Genomic DNA, 12135 nt, shown 5'->3' on the forward strand with positions numbered 1-12135 from the left:
CATGTCAGGTCAGATCTGAATTTAGCCCAGAAGCTTCTTCTGGACCATAAATTTACCTGTGGTTTTCTTGGAGTCCTACCCTTTGTGGCAGTTGCCCTGGCACATGTGGAAGCCCCTGACCCGTGGGCAGACAAGAACCCAGAGGCGTCACCATGGGAGTGAGACATCATATCTCTGGGCAGCTTTGTTCCCTGGTCCAGGTTCTGCCCAGGCGATTGATGATTGGTTCTGCTCTCCCCCTCCCTGCCTCCCTTTATGGTCATATTCCAGATTGTTCCCCTTTGTCTGCACCCCTGCTTTTCCCTGATTTGTAGTTTGAGAATGTTACCCCTCCTACCCCAGTTCTCTATTTGATGGTGTTGATGTCATTTATGTGTTCTGTTACCCTAATTGGTTCCCCTGTATTCCCCCGCCCTTTTTCCTGCCCCCTTAAAATGGACCGCCCGAGACTGATCGAGGCTCTTTGGTTGGTGTCCCCTCCTCCCTCTGTTTGTTTTTCCCTGAATAAACTCTCCGGGATTTCAACCAAATAGACTGCGTTTCTTGCTGCGCCATAGACCGGTTCTCGGGTGCTCTCTCGGACTCAAGGGCTCCGCCTGTCCGGCACTGCCTGCCCGGCAGTGGTCCCCCGCGTCTCCGGACTCTGCCCTCTGATAGGGCAAACGTGCTGTTACAACCCTTAAAGGGGTGGTGCAAAGCAGGCAAAAAAATATTCAGATGGGATGTTCCTAATTCTGAAAGTAAGAAAGCTCATATAGGAGGTAAACGGATATTTTTTACCCTTTGGTACATGTCAAATCCCTTTAATCTCTTGCCCTTTCAGTTGTGGAAAAAGGCAAAGTATTTTAAGGAGAAAAGCAGTCCTTTGAATAAAGCTGAAGGATCAGTAAATTCTTGGGAATTTTGCAATTAGATTTTATCACAGCAAAAAGAGATTATGATAAAAAATTCCGTAACTGGTCAATCAAGTATGCATGCAAAAGCAGAAATGAAGTGAACAGGAAATAATGCAAATCAACTTCAATTTTCCTAAGGATAGAAGCTAAAGAACCCAGCTACAGCAGGAGACATATGCTCAAAAGTTGGCTTTGGCCTGTCCTCCAAATACTTGGGATCTCAAGATGATGGGACAATGCAGACGAAGTCTCTATTTCCAGAACAGCTGTTGTTTCCTTTTTTCTTCACTGCCTGGAATATGATTCAGAGCAGAAGCTATCACCACTTTTGTAACAAAAAAAGCAGATAGGTCATGGACACTGTTCAACCTTTAGCACATTTAAAATATGAATGCAGAAAAAGAAGCATATGTGAATGAATGTTGATATTGCTTAATTTCTGCCAACATTTTTTCCAATAAATTGAGCAAGAACAAACTGAAGCCTCACAGACTAGTAGTCTCAGTTTGAGGATTTTTCAAGCTGACATTTGAACCTTTAGATCTAGTCCAAATTGCCACACAAAACTTATTTTGTCAAAAATACATTTAACGCTCCTTTTTCTGGCCAAAAATATTTTGGAAAAAAATGGTCGTCTGGGTTGTTTTTTAAAACTTATTTACAATATTTCAATGTTTGAAACCACATTATACAACTGAACTTCAAATACTTCATGTGAAAACTGAAAGCATACATATGTCAGAACCATCCATCACTGGAATTTATTAAAATTAAAACAAGATAGTCATTAGTATTTGGTCATTTTACTATATTCAAAAGATTATTTGGTTGCTCAAATCATTCATGTGACATAGTGGATCTGTAGCAATCTATTTCAATGAGGCTTCCACTGGATCTCATGTACTGTGGAATTATGAGATGCTTTAATTGCTCAAACATAAAAAGCCCTGAAAGAGTTTAATTCTTTTTCATTTGAACGTTTCATTTTACTGCCATGGACAGCTCAAAGCATAGCCTAATTTTAGCTGTTCTGTGACTGAACAGAGATCTTAATTTTGTACCTTATATACTGTACACTTTATAAGTACAGCCCTTGGCACAATTACACATTAATTAACTCATTCTCATTGGTATTTGTAAGGCAATAACAGAACCGTTTTGCACTACATTTATATTCTATGGAGACTACCCACAATTTTTTTAATAACAAAAATAGGAACTTTTCTTTCCTAGTATTCTGCAGATTCCTCTGTGTCTTGAACAAATTATTTTCACTGATGACATTTCAAAAAAAACCTCGCCCAACACTAAAATCCCCACATCAACATGTGAGCAGGAGGGCCCTGAATTAGCTCCTATTATCCCTGAACTGACAGTCTCCCGTGATAATGGTACTTATCTGCCTGCAAATGCACATCAAGACATCAGTAGCCCAAAAAAGTGAGCTGGAAACTACATTAATTGTGCATTTCCTCTTATTTTTATTGAAATGAAACACACAGTGAAGACACAGCCTTCCATCTCTAAGGAAATGGCAAGGAACATATACATTAGTAACAAAGGTTATTCATCTTGCATTCCTTGATGAGACAGTAATTGCTTCTCTGAGTTATTGCCAAATGCTGCTGGAAACAGTGGCTGTGTGATCTCTGAAGCTTCCATAGACTTGTACCCACAAGCCTCTCTGGTTGAGCTCCTGATAAAATTCATTCAGCAGACCCCTTTAAATACAAGATTTCTCACCATATCTGAGAGGGAAGTGAATGGTAAGCTCAGCCCTATTTTTATCAGGTATCAGATCAGAGAGGAGAAGCCATAACTTCCCCCTGCGGGGCAGTTAAACCCTTCAGAGGAAGCAGTTTACATGGACTACATGGAATCACTCAGAGGAAAGGCAATTCTTTGCAGCCTCATGCCAGCTTTAGAAACTCGATTCCAGCAAGGATCAAGAATATGTCCAGCAAACCAGTCTTTCACTTTCTTACCCCACAGCAAGAAATGTGTCTTCAGGCAGATGGCTAATATCACTGAAATGTTTTAGTCCTATGATACAACACTCATTGAGATGTCTCCTTTGCATAAGGAGAAAGCAGAACACAGGGCCTAGAAGATCCTCCGTTTTTCTCCCAGAAACCACAGCTCTTTATGCTCTAAGATCACAATGTGTTCAAGGTTAAGGTTCTCAAACTCCCTGAGTGCTTTGACTCTTCCTTGCCCAGAGGCTGGAAGAATATCACATTACAGAGAAGTTAGATGTTGTACAGGAGACTATCACAGATCATAAATTTACTCTGCAAATCTATTCCCCACTTCTAACGACTGTGCTGATTCTGTGCTGCCCATCAAGTAGAAGAGTGAGGATATTCTCAAAATAATGTATTTTCACAGTTGTGAATGAATGACAAAAGCTCTCATGGAATCCAGAGGACTTAGAACTATCAAGATCATCTGAATTATTTGTAGGCCATTTTTATCCTTTGCAACTTTCCAAGATACAGATAGTAGGAGTGAGACCTATCCAGCATCAGACACTCTATCCTGCTTTCACTGATCTTTTGTGCCTCTGAGAATCTGAAGCCCTGTCTCTTTTAACTGCCTTTAAAAAAAAATAAATTGATTTTATCTCATGAGGAAGAAAATGGATATGATTATTTATGTCCTCTAAGGATCTAGCACAACATTTTTGTCTAAAAAGTTCTCTCAGTTCTGCCATGTTTGAAAACACTGTCAATCTAAATTAGCTCTAGTTTTCCTGGTTATGTCACTGTTTAATATCTTTTCCCACGAAGCTATTCTTTTGGGGCATGGATTTTTTTTCTTCTTTTTTTAACTGAGTTCCTGGTAATAGAAAATTATCTCTTCCATCTCATAAAAATCTCAGAAAAATATCTCTTCCAACCTCAGAGGATTTTTGACAGTAATAAAGACAAGGGTAGCAAAGTCATGCAACAATTTTGTTTTTAAGAAAATATTTCTCTTGGAGTTGTCTTCTAAAAATTAATAAATATCAAATATGATTGCTGAGGGAAATAGGGAACATTTCTTGAATAACATAACTTTCTCCTCATTTCTGTTTTACACTTAAATGGAATGCCCTCTGACACTATTATCTTTGAACTGTATTTCTGTTGTATATTATAGAAAAGTCATTTAATGATGAAAGTTTTAGCTGCCTTGTGAAAAATAAAAGACAATTTTCATGAAAGTGAAGGGGGTCTTTAAAAAGGAAGGTTAAAAGGACATTGTGTTATGCTCCAGAATAATCTTAATTATCTTAATTCTTACCATTTTAGTGCAGATCTTGAGAATCTTAGACTTTTCTCCCCATTCCCTTGTCTCAGAATTACTCCTTCCTGTGAGTTTCAGAGTCCTGCTTTTTTATCTCCTACAATATCCATTTTTCCCCACAAAATTCTGTTTCACAGCATTTGCTTCAAGTAGATAAGCTTATTTTCAGAGTGTAATTAATAGAATCAGGATAACAAGTATGCAGATCTCAGCAAGACAGATTCTATACCAAAACTGCCCCTCAGAAACCTCATCTAATTTTCCAAATTATGTTTTCCTTTACATTTCATAAAAGTAAAATCCACAATGCACTGAGAACATGAAAACCCTGGCAATGTCACTCTCAGATGCCCTCAAGCAGAATGGTCTAAGTCCTGCTTAAAACACTCTTTATAGGAGCTCATATTTAATCTACACCAGTCAGAACCTTTCCTAAGATATCTACAATATTCCATCCTGGAGGACGACTTGGGAACACCTCTGCCAGTTCACTTTGCAAGAAAATACTTTCATTATTCTTTAAAATTTCAGAAGGCAAGGAGCAGCCTTTCTGAAAGATACCTGGTGTCTGTTCCACTTGGGTCCCCAAACAGTGGGGTTTTTTCAAAATTTCTTCGTTTCAAGAGTTGTATGGCCAACAGTGGGAAGATGGATAAGTTTGAAGCTGCACCTCAGATCTCTTAACAGTACTTTAAGAAAATTCCCTAAAACATAGGAAAGAGATTTAGCAGCAGCTTAATTTGCCAGCTAAAGGTAGAATAAAGTGAAAGTCAAATTCCCAAATCTGAGTCTTAATTACAGTGCTATGAGCAGACCTTACTGGAAGCACTGCAAGTTTGCTTTTCTACCTAGATTGCAGAGAGATCTAAGAATACAAAAGCTAACAATCTGTCATATATCAGCTGTCCCAAACATACAAAATGGGTATTGACACTGTGACTTTTTGTATTACAGAAAACATCCAAACCTAATAAGCATCACCTGCTAATTAATTTATATTACAGCTGGTTTTGTTATGCTTCCAGAAAAGACTAAGCTTTGCATGGGCTGTTTTTCGCTCTCTTTGCAGCCTGAGCAGACACTAATGGAGCTGCAACATGCAATCTGACAACATCCATGCTGTCAGCCAATTCTAAGAAAAACTTTACCTCCAACATATGGCTAAAAGCTTACTACCATTTTCCTCTAATTTGTGGCAAGTCTCTTCTCTTTTGGATGGTCTCAACTTCTAACCTCCTACCTCCCCCATTAAAATTCTAACTGGAGCAGTCCTTGTCACTTTCTGACATGAAGGAGTCCATGGAGCCAGGAAGGCATCCCATGGCGACCTACATAGGAAACCTGCAGAGACAGCATAAGGGCACAGCTGAACACGCTGAGATGTCAGCTCCTGTAAAGGAATTCCTGGCGTTACCACTTCACATGGAATTAATGTTTTGTAGGAACAAAGGTGCACACACTGTGCAGAACTGGGACCAGTTTCTATAGTGAATTATTATTATTTACATTTGCTTGCCTTCACTGAAAATCCTTGCTTCATGACCTGCTGGCACCTACACAGAAAAAGAATGTAGGGCAAAACCTCATTCAACCATCCCTTTTCAGAATCAGGAGTGCTTGAGATCATTGGGAAGAGCAGACCTCTGTCGACAGCTGCAAAAAACTCAACTGAATCTTCAGCGGACCTTTTCCCTTTCTGACAGGCATACAGGAATGCCAGTGCAGGCTATTCTTTTCCAATGAAGTTATTTGTGTGACACTTCTTTTCCAGTTGTCAGCTTCTCATGTGTCAGAGTCAGTACCATACATGCATAGGCTGTACAATGGTGTGGGATCTGGGCTGCCCTCTGTGCTTTAATGCTTTTCAAGAATTGGTATTTATTTTTGGAATATTCACCAGACTTGGGGAAAATCCAAAACTATTTGTCACTGCCTTCAGCATCTGTGCTGAAATACTGCTTTCCTTTGTAGTCTAGTTTCTACACGGAAAAGTTAGATGAAACTGAACACACTCAAACCCTGAAAACACATACTAATCCCTGAAACACGTATTACAAATTGAAAGGAGAATATTTTCTTTGTTATCCTTTTATTGATTGCCAAATTTAACCAGGGACCCAATTTAGACAATTCTTGTCTTACTCTGAGGGACCACCAGCAGATAGTTTTGAGCACAGGCCAGTCATAACTACTCTTGAAAATCTGTGGTGAAATCATGCTGGGAAAAGAGGCTACCCATAAAATAAAAACACTTTCTCTATTCCTATTGGTAAAGAAACATGGATTTTTATGCCATCTACATGGAATCCTTTTTAAAATCAGAGGGTTTTGGAGAAACACAGATTTTAATGCATGGATTTAATATCAAAATGGAATCCCAAGGCTCCACTTGGGAAAACACTTTTATGAATTTCATCCAGAAAAATAACTGGTAGCATTCAAAGAGCAATTACCATAATAAATAATTTTAAAATAGGCATTCAAATAGCCAAAATTGCCATTATAGACTTGGCTGCAGAAAAAGAGATGAATGAGTAAAACAAATGTGCTTTAAATATAATAGGGCCACAGAGTAAATTTGAAAAATGAATTGAAACACAGTCAGTGAATAAGACAAAGATTTTATATGAACCTACTTCTTTTTACTTTGGTTTTGCACATAAAAAACAGAGCTCTTCAGCTGAATAATGTTCAACTGATGATCAAAAGCAGTACTTTGTACGACTTTCAGTTATTTTGTCCTCTCAGTTGTAGACATGGTACTAAGTGATGTTTTTAGCTACCATTAGAGAATTTGCCTTGATAGATCCAAGACTCTCTAAAGCACATTTTCCTTTCAAGTGTGGCAATCTTTGAGACATGAGAGAAAAAAATCAATTAAAAAAAACCAAAAAAAAACCAAAACAAAAACCAGTAAAAAATCCAGACCTCATTCTTCTTGGGAAAATAGATTTTTATGTTTATTGTACTTCAGGACCACAATATGGTTATTACCCCAAGACCTGGCTTTGTTACCTTCATGAGAAAGTTTCATTGTGTAAACAATAGTGCAGAGCCAGGGTAAACTGCATAACAGAGCTTTTTCTTCAAATTAAATAAAGCTTGAGGACAATGTCAGACCGTCAGGGCTGACCCCTCCACATGCCAGTGAATCACCCATTGCATGGGTAATCACAAATGATCAGTGACCTGTCTAAATCTTCCAGCTAAAGCAAGACTGATAGTTCTTAAAAAGAAGCCTTGGCCATGCTCTTGATAGACCAGGAAAGATGAGACCTGAAAGCCATGAAAGATCAGGAATTTACATGTGAGATGCCAAGATAATCTCAGAAAAGACTCTACATAAAAGCCAAGAAGAAAGGAACAGCTCCATGGGTCATTATTCCAAGGATTTTTAGGTATGTATTCCTCGGTGTCTGCTATAGTGTCTGTCACAGGGAAAGTTCTCACTGCTGAATGCAACTTCTGCCATGGCATTAACCCTGATGCCTCAAACCTGTGGAAGATTAATGCCTTTGATACGATAATTCTTCCTGCCATTTCACTAAAATTAGCCAACAACTTCTGAGATTATTGGAGGATGGAACCTGACATGACTATATGAACCTTGCTTTCTTAGGAAAGTGGATGAAAACATTTTTAAAGGTGCCTGGCAGTTTGACCTGTAGAAAAAAATCATAGCCCAAACATTCACTATCACTGTGAACATATTAGTAGGGCCTGCAAGGCATTGCAGAGGGACCACTGTCCCATCTCCCACCTTGCTTGGGATTCACTATGTGATCTACAGCTCTAAGTTATCTTGTGTGTTTCAGAGAAAGGAAAGTATAAATAAAAATGCCAGAAACTAAGTTAGCATCAGAGGAAGGATTGCCTCAGGCACCTGACTGAAGTCCTGACATGACACTTAATTGCAGTCATTATTTCAATGTGAAACATCACTCTGCAGCCCCAAGACAGTGATAGGCTCCTGCTGAGATAAAAACCCCACCATTCTCCCTTGTCCTATTACAAAATATCTCATATCTTTATAATCAAAGACATCTACATATAACAAAACTCTTTACAGCCTTATTGATTGATCTATTGAAAAATAATGCAAATGGAATTCTGTAAATTCACATAGCTTGCTTCTGCCTAGTCTATGTAGCCCATTGTTTAAACCTCCCTTTCTATTAATTTCAATTTTATACAGAAACCAGAACTGAGCACTGTTTCTACCTTAATATTCCGTATGTATTCATTCCAAGATGGCAACCAATCTTTTCTCAGAGCATTGTGCTGAAAGCAAATGTTGAGGTATTTACCTACAGTGTATTAAAAAAAGAAAAACACAAAAAAGCACAAGCAAAACCAGACAAAATATTTCCACACACCCTTTCGCACAGTTTAACACTGCAGTTTTATAAGCTGATTTAAGTAATCCATGCAGGACATTCTTGTTCAGACAAGCCCTTCTCAAGTCCACGATTTCAGAACAATACAAGTGACTGTGAACAAATAACAAATTGAAGCAAGATTCAAACCTGCAAAGGATGTCTGCCAGCATCAATCCATTCATTACCACCAGCTTCCCCTCCAAGCCAACAGACCTGATTTTCAGGTATGGATTACCATCATCTTTACAGCCAGACCAGAGTCCAAATCCCCCTGAACTTTATTCTGCCATGTGTTACACTGAAATCAGTCTGTTTCCAGGACACACTTTCAAGAAGAAAATGTACTGAAATGAAATTAAAGGAATGAACTAGATGTTGAGTACTTTGTGCTGCCATTTAGTGGTCAAAGAGGAAAATATGTTATACATTTCATCTCTATATGTGAAAATTTTGTTGTATTTTTTCAACTTTCATTCCTCATTTGGATTCTATCCCAGCAACTAATACACATTCACTGTGTCAGTATCTGAGATCCTCTCCCCCGGCCCCAAGAGCTTTCATCTCAAAAGCTCTCTGAGAGCAACAGGAGAGTTATACCAATGAGAATGCTGGCACAGAAAAGGTTGTCTGGCATAAACTGGCAAATAGGAACAAAACGTTTCAACCCAACACATGAGCTGGGGTCACAGTGGCAGGACATAATGACAGAGACAAGAAAATCAAGGCATAGTGTGCACAGTAGCACTCCAGGTGTGTGAGCTGAGCAGCTGTGAATGAAAGATAATGCTGTATTGCTGCAGATTTCCTATAGCTTTGGAAGCAAGACATGGGAAATGCTCCTTCCTCAGCTCAGTTAGAGTAATACTGAATAGTGTAATTGAGCTGTAAAACAGTCCTTTTGTGAAAACCACTTTCCCCTAATTGCTTGTCTGCCAAAAACACATTGCTCATTCTGTCCTTTGCCAGATGTAATTGATGCAAATTCAGGTGTATACCAAAGTATTCGTTGTATATCTTTTGTGACATCTCAGTTTGACAGCATAGTATTAAAGAACAAGTGCTATGGTGTAAAAGGAATGGCTGTAGTGAGTATTCATAACTTTGGTATAAACTTATCATTTCTGATGTCTTATATTTTAGAGGACATGAAAGTTGTCTTCTTTCACCTTTCTCCCAGCAAACAGAGGTGTGAGCCAGGTAAGAGTCAAATCCCTGCTGTGCCTTGTCAGGAGGCTAATGGGCTCCAGGGCACAGGGATGGCTCCTTGGTCCCAGCTGACTGGGCTCTGGGCTGTCAGCTGGGAGTGTGCTCAGGCTGTCAGGGCAGTGCATCCCTTCGTGCTTGGCTGGGGATTGCTGCACTCCTCAGAGCAGGCTGGCCATGCCTCCTAGAGTGTGCTGCCCTCCTCTCTGCTATCACTCTGGAACTGGCCTGCCCTTTATTATTCTAGGCTTGTTCTTTATCTCTCTGTAGCTATTCTGTCCCATGGTTTCAAACCTTAATTTTTTTCTAACACCCACATTTGATTTTAAAATGTTCCACTTGGGGCTTGCCATCTTTTCAAGAATTCTCCCCTGCACTGCCTAGAGCTTTCTCAAGCCTGTTATTTTATGCATTACCTTCCACTCCAAAGTATATTATTAGTGCACTGTCTGCATAAAGCTTCACTTTGACATCAAATACAATGTTTTATTATACTGTAATTTTGTCAATTTCTCTGCAGCACTTAACAGTTAACAGGTATCTTTATTTTAATTTCAGTGTTGGCTAAACTATCAGAGTTTATCAAGTCCCCTGAGTGCCAACGTGGGTCCTTCTTATGCTGTTATTTCTTGGCTGAGGCATTTCAATATTCTATATATTTTCCTTGTTGTAGTCACTTGATCCTCTTGACACTTAAAGTAAGTCTAGTAATCCAGCTACATGGATTTACTATCCAAATTGAATCTAATTTTCTAAGAATTATAACAACCAATTAAATGTGTCTTCCACTTATACTCAGGGATTGTCCAGCTTCAGTAACTGGAATAGAAGGCCAGAAAGAGAATGTAAGCTGAGCTCCTCCCTGATGGAGGGTTTTCACGCAGTGAGACCTAAGAACATGGTAAATTACAGAGTTATATATCTTGCTGTAGAAAATGAGGCTTTACACATGACCAATAACTCGAACAGCTCTGCTGTTACCAGTGAAAATATGCAATCGGAGTTGAGTCTCTATTTATTAGTTCATCGAGTGCTGCATTCTTGAACTTACCCGCATTTCTCTCTATCCACTTCAAAAATCCAGTTTTAATATCCTATCAGGTAAGATTATATCACATCAAACTTTTCAGCTATTTATTGCTTTTCCTCTTTGTGGTATCCCCACAGTTATTTCTTGTATTTTCTTAATAGCAATGGTGATCTTATGCAGAAAACAGACCATTGCATTGTTAGTTCCATGATATTTCGCTCTTGACTTGAAGAGCATCCAGGGAAACCCTGAAGATAGCAAATACCTTAATGTTCATTCTCGCTTTTAATCCCATTCAGATCATGATGCTGCATTGTCTCTGCACCTTCCCTCTCAATAAAAAGAGTAACTCCTTGATAATAAAATTGTTATTTTTTTTACAATATTTGTACTGCACCATAAAGGCAGATGCCCGTATAAGTAGCATCACAGAATCATTTTTTGCAGTTAGTACAAATTTTGTCTTTATTTTATGCCACCCACTACTACTTCCGGATTTTTTACCTTTTTTACTGCCCTTATACCTTTTTTCAAAGATGTTATGTTGCTGCTCTCTAGAAGCAAGTTTCCATTCCTGCAATTCATCAGCCTCCATCAGACATTCATAATTTGGTCTTCTGGTTTCATCACAGGAAGAAATGGGTTTTGAGGAGAAGAATTAATATCAAAACCATGAGCAGGTACATATGATGCAATGCTTTGCCAGTATTTATCTAAGCAGCTTTCAAAAATTCAGCTGTTGTGTTCTTGCCCTGTATCAGCTTTGGTGGACCAAATTCTTAGGTTTCTTTGTGGTTTTGCACAATGTTTGAGGAACCTTCACTGACTCAGGAATGGTCTTTACTCACTCTTTGTAAGCTCTCTTCCACAGTTGCTTCCTGTGTAGGACTGTAGCTATCTTGTGTAGGACTGCACGTTTTTATAACAATGTATGTGTCCAGCACAATGAATGAGGCTTTAACTAGGTTATACTCATAATGTGTGTCCCGCTGAAGACTAAAGAGGCACCCCCCTCTGTCAGGGGGGCAGTGCAGGTGCTGAACTCAGGCTGGAAGGTGATGAGCCACACCCTATACAGAGTGGAGAGAGAAAGCTGAAGAGAATTTGGAACCTCCTGGCTTCCAGCTGCCTGCTCTGACAAGGGTTTTCCGTCTGTACTGGATTACTGTAACTGGGTTCTTTAAATGACCTTAAAACACTCATGTTGGGGAAGGTGAAATAGGAAAGCCTTATAGATATGATTACCTTGCAAAAGATGCTGAGAATATGGAAAATATGAGCGAGATTGAAAATGAAGACAGGGTTCGAGTTGTAGAGTAACTAAAAGAACAATGGTATA

This window comes from Lichenostomus cassidix, chromosome 4 (genome assembly GCF_008360975.1).
Source record: "Lichenostomus cassidix isolate B80296 chromosome 4, HeHo_3.0, whole genome shotgun sequence".
Lineage (NCBI taxonomy): Eukaryota > Metazoa > Chordata > Aves > Passeriformes > Meliphagidae > Lichenostomus > Lichenostomus cassidix.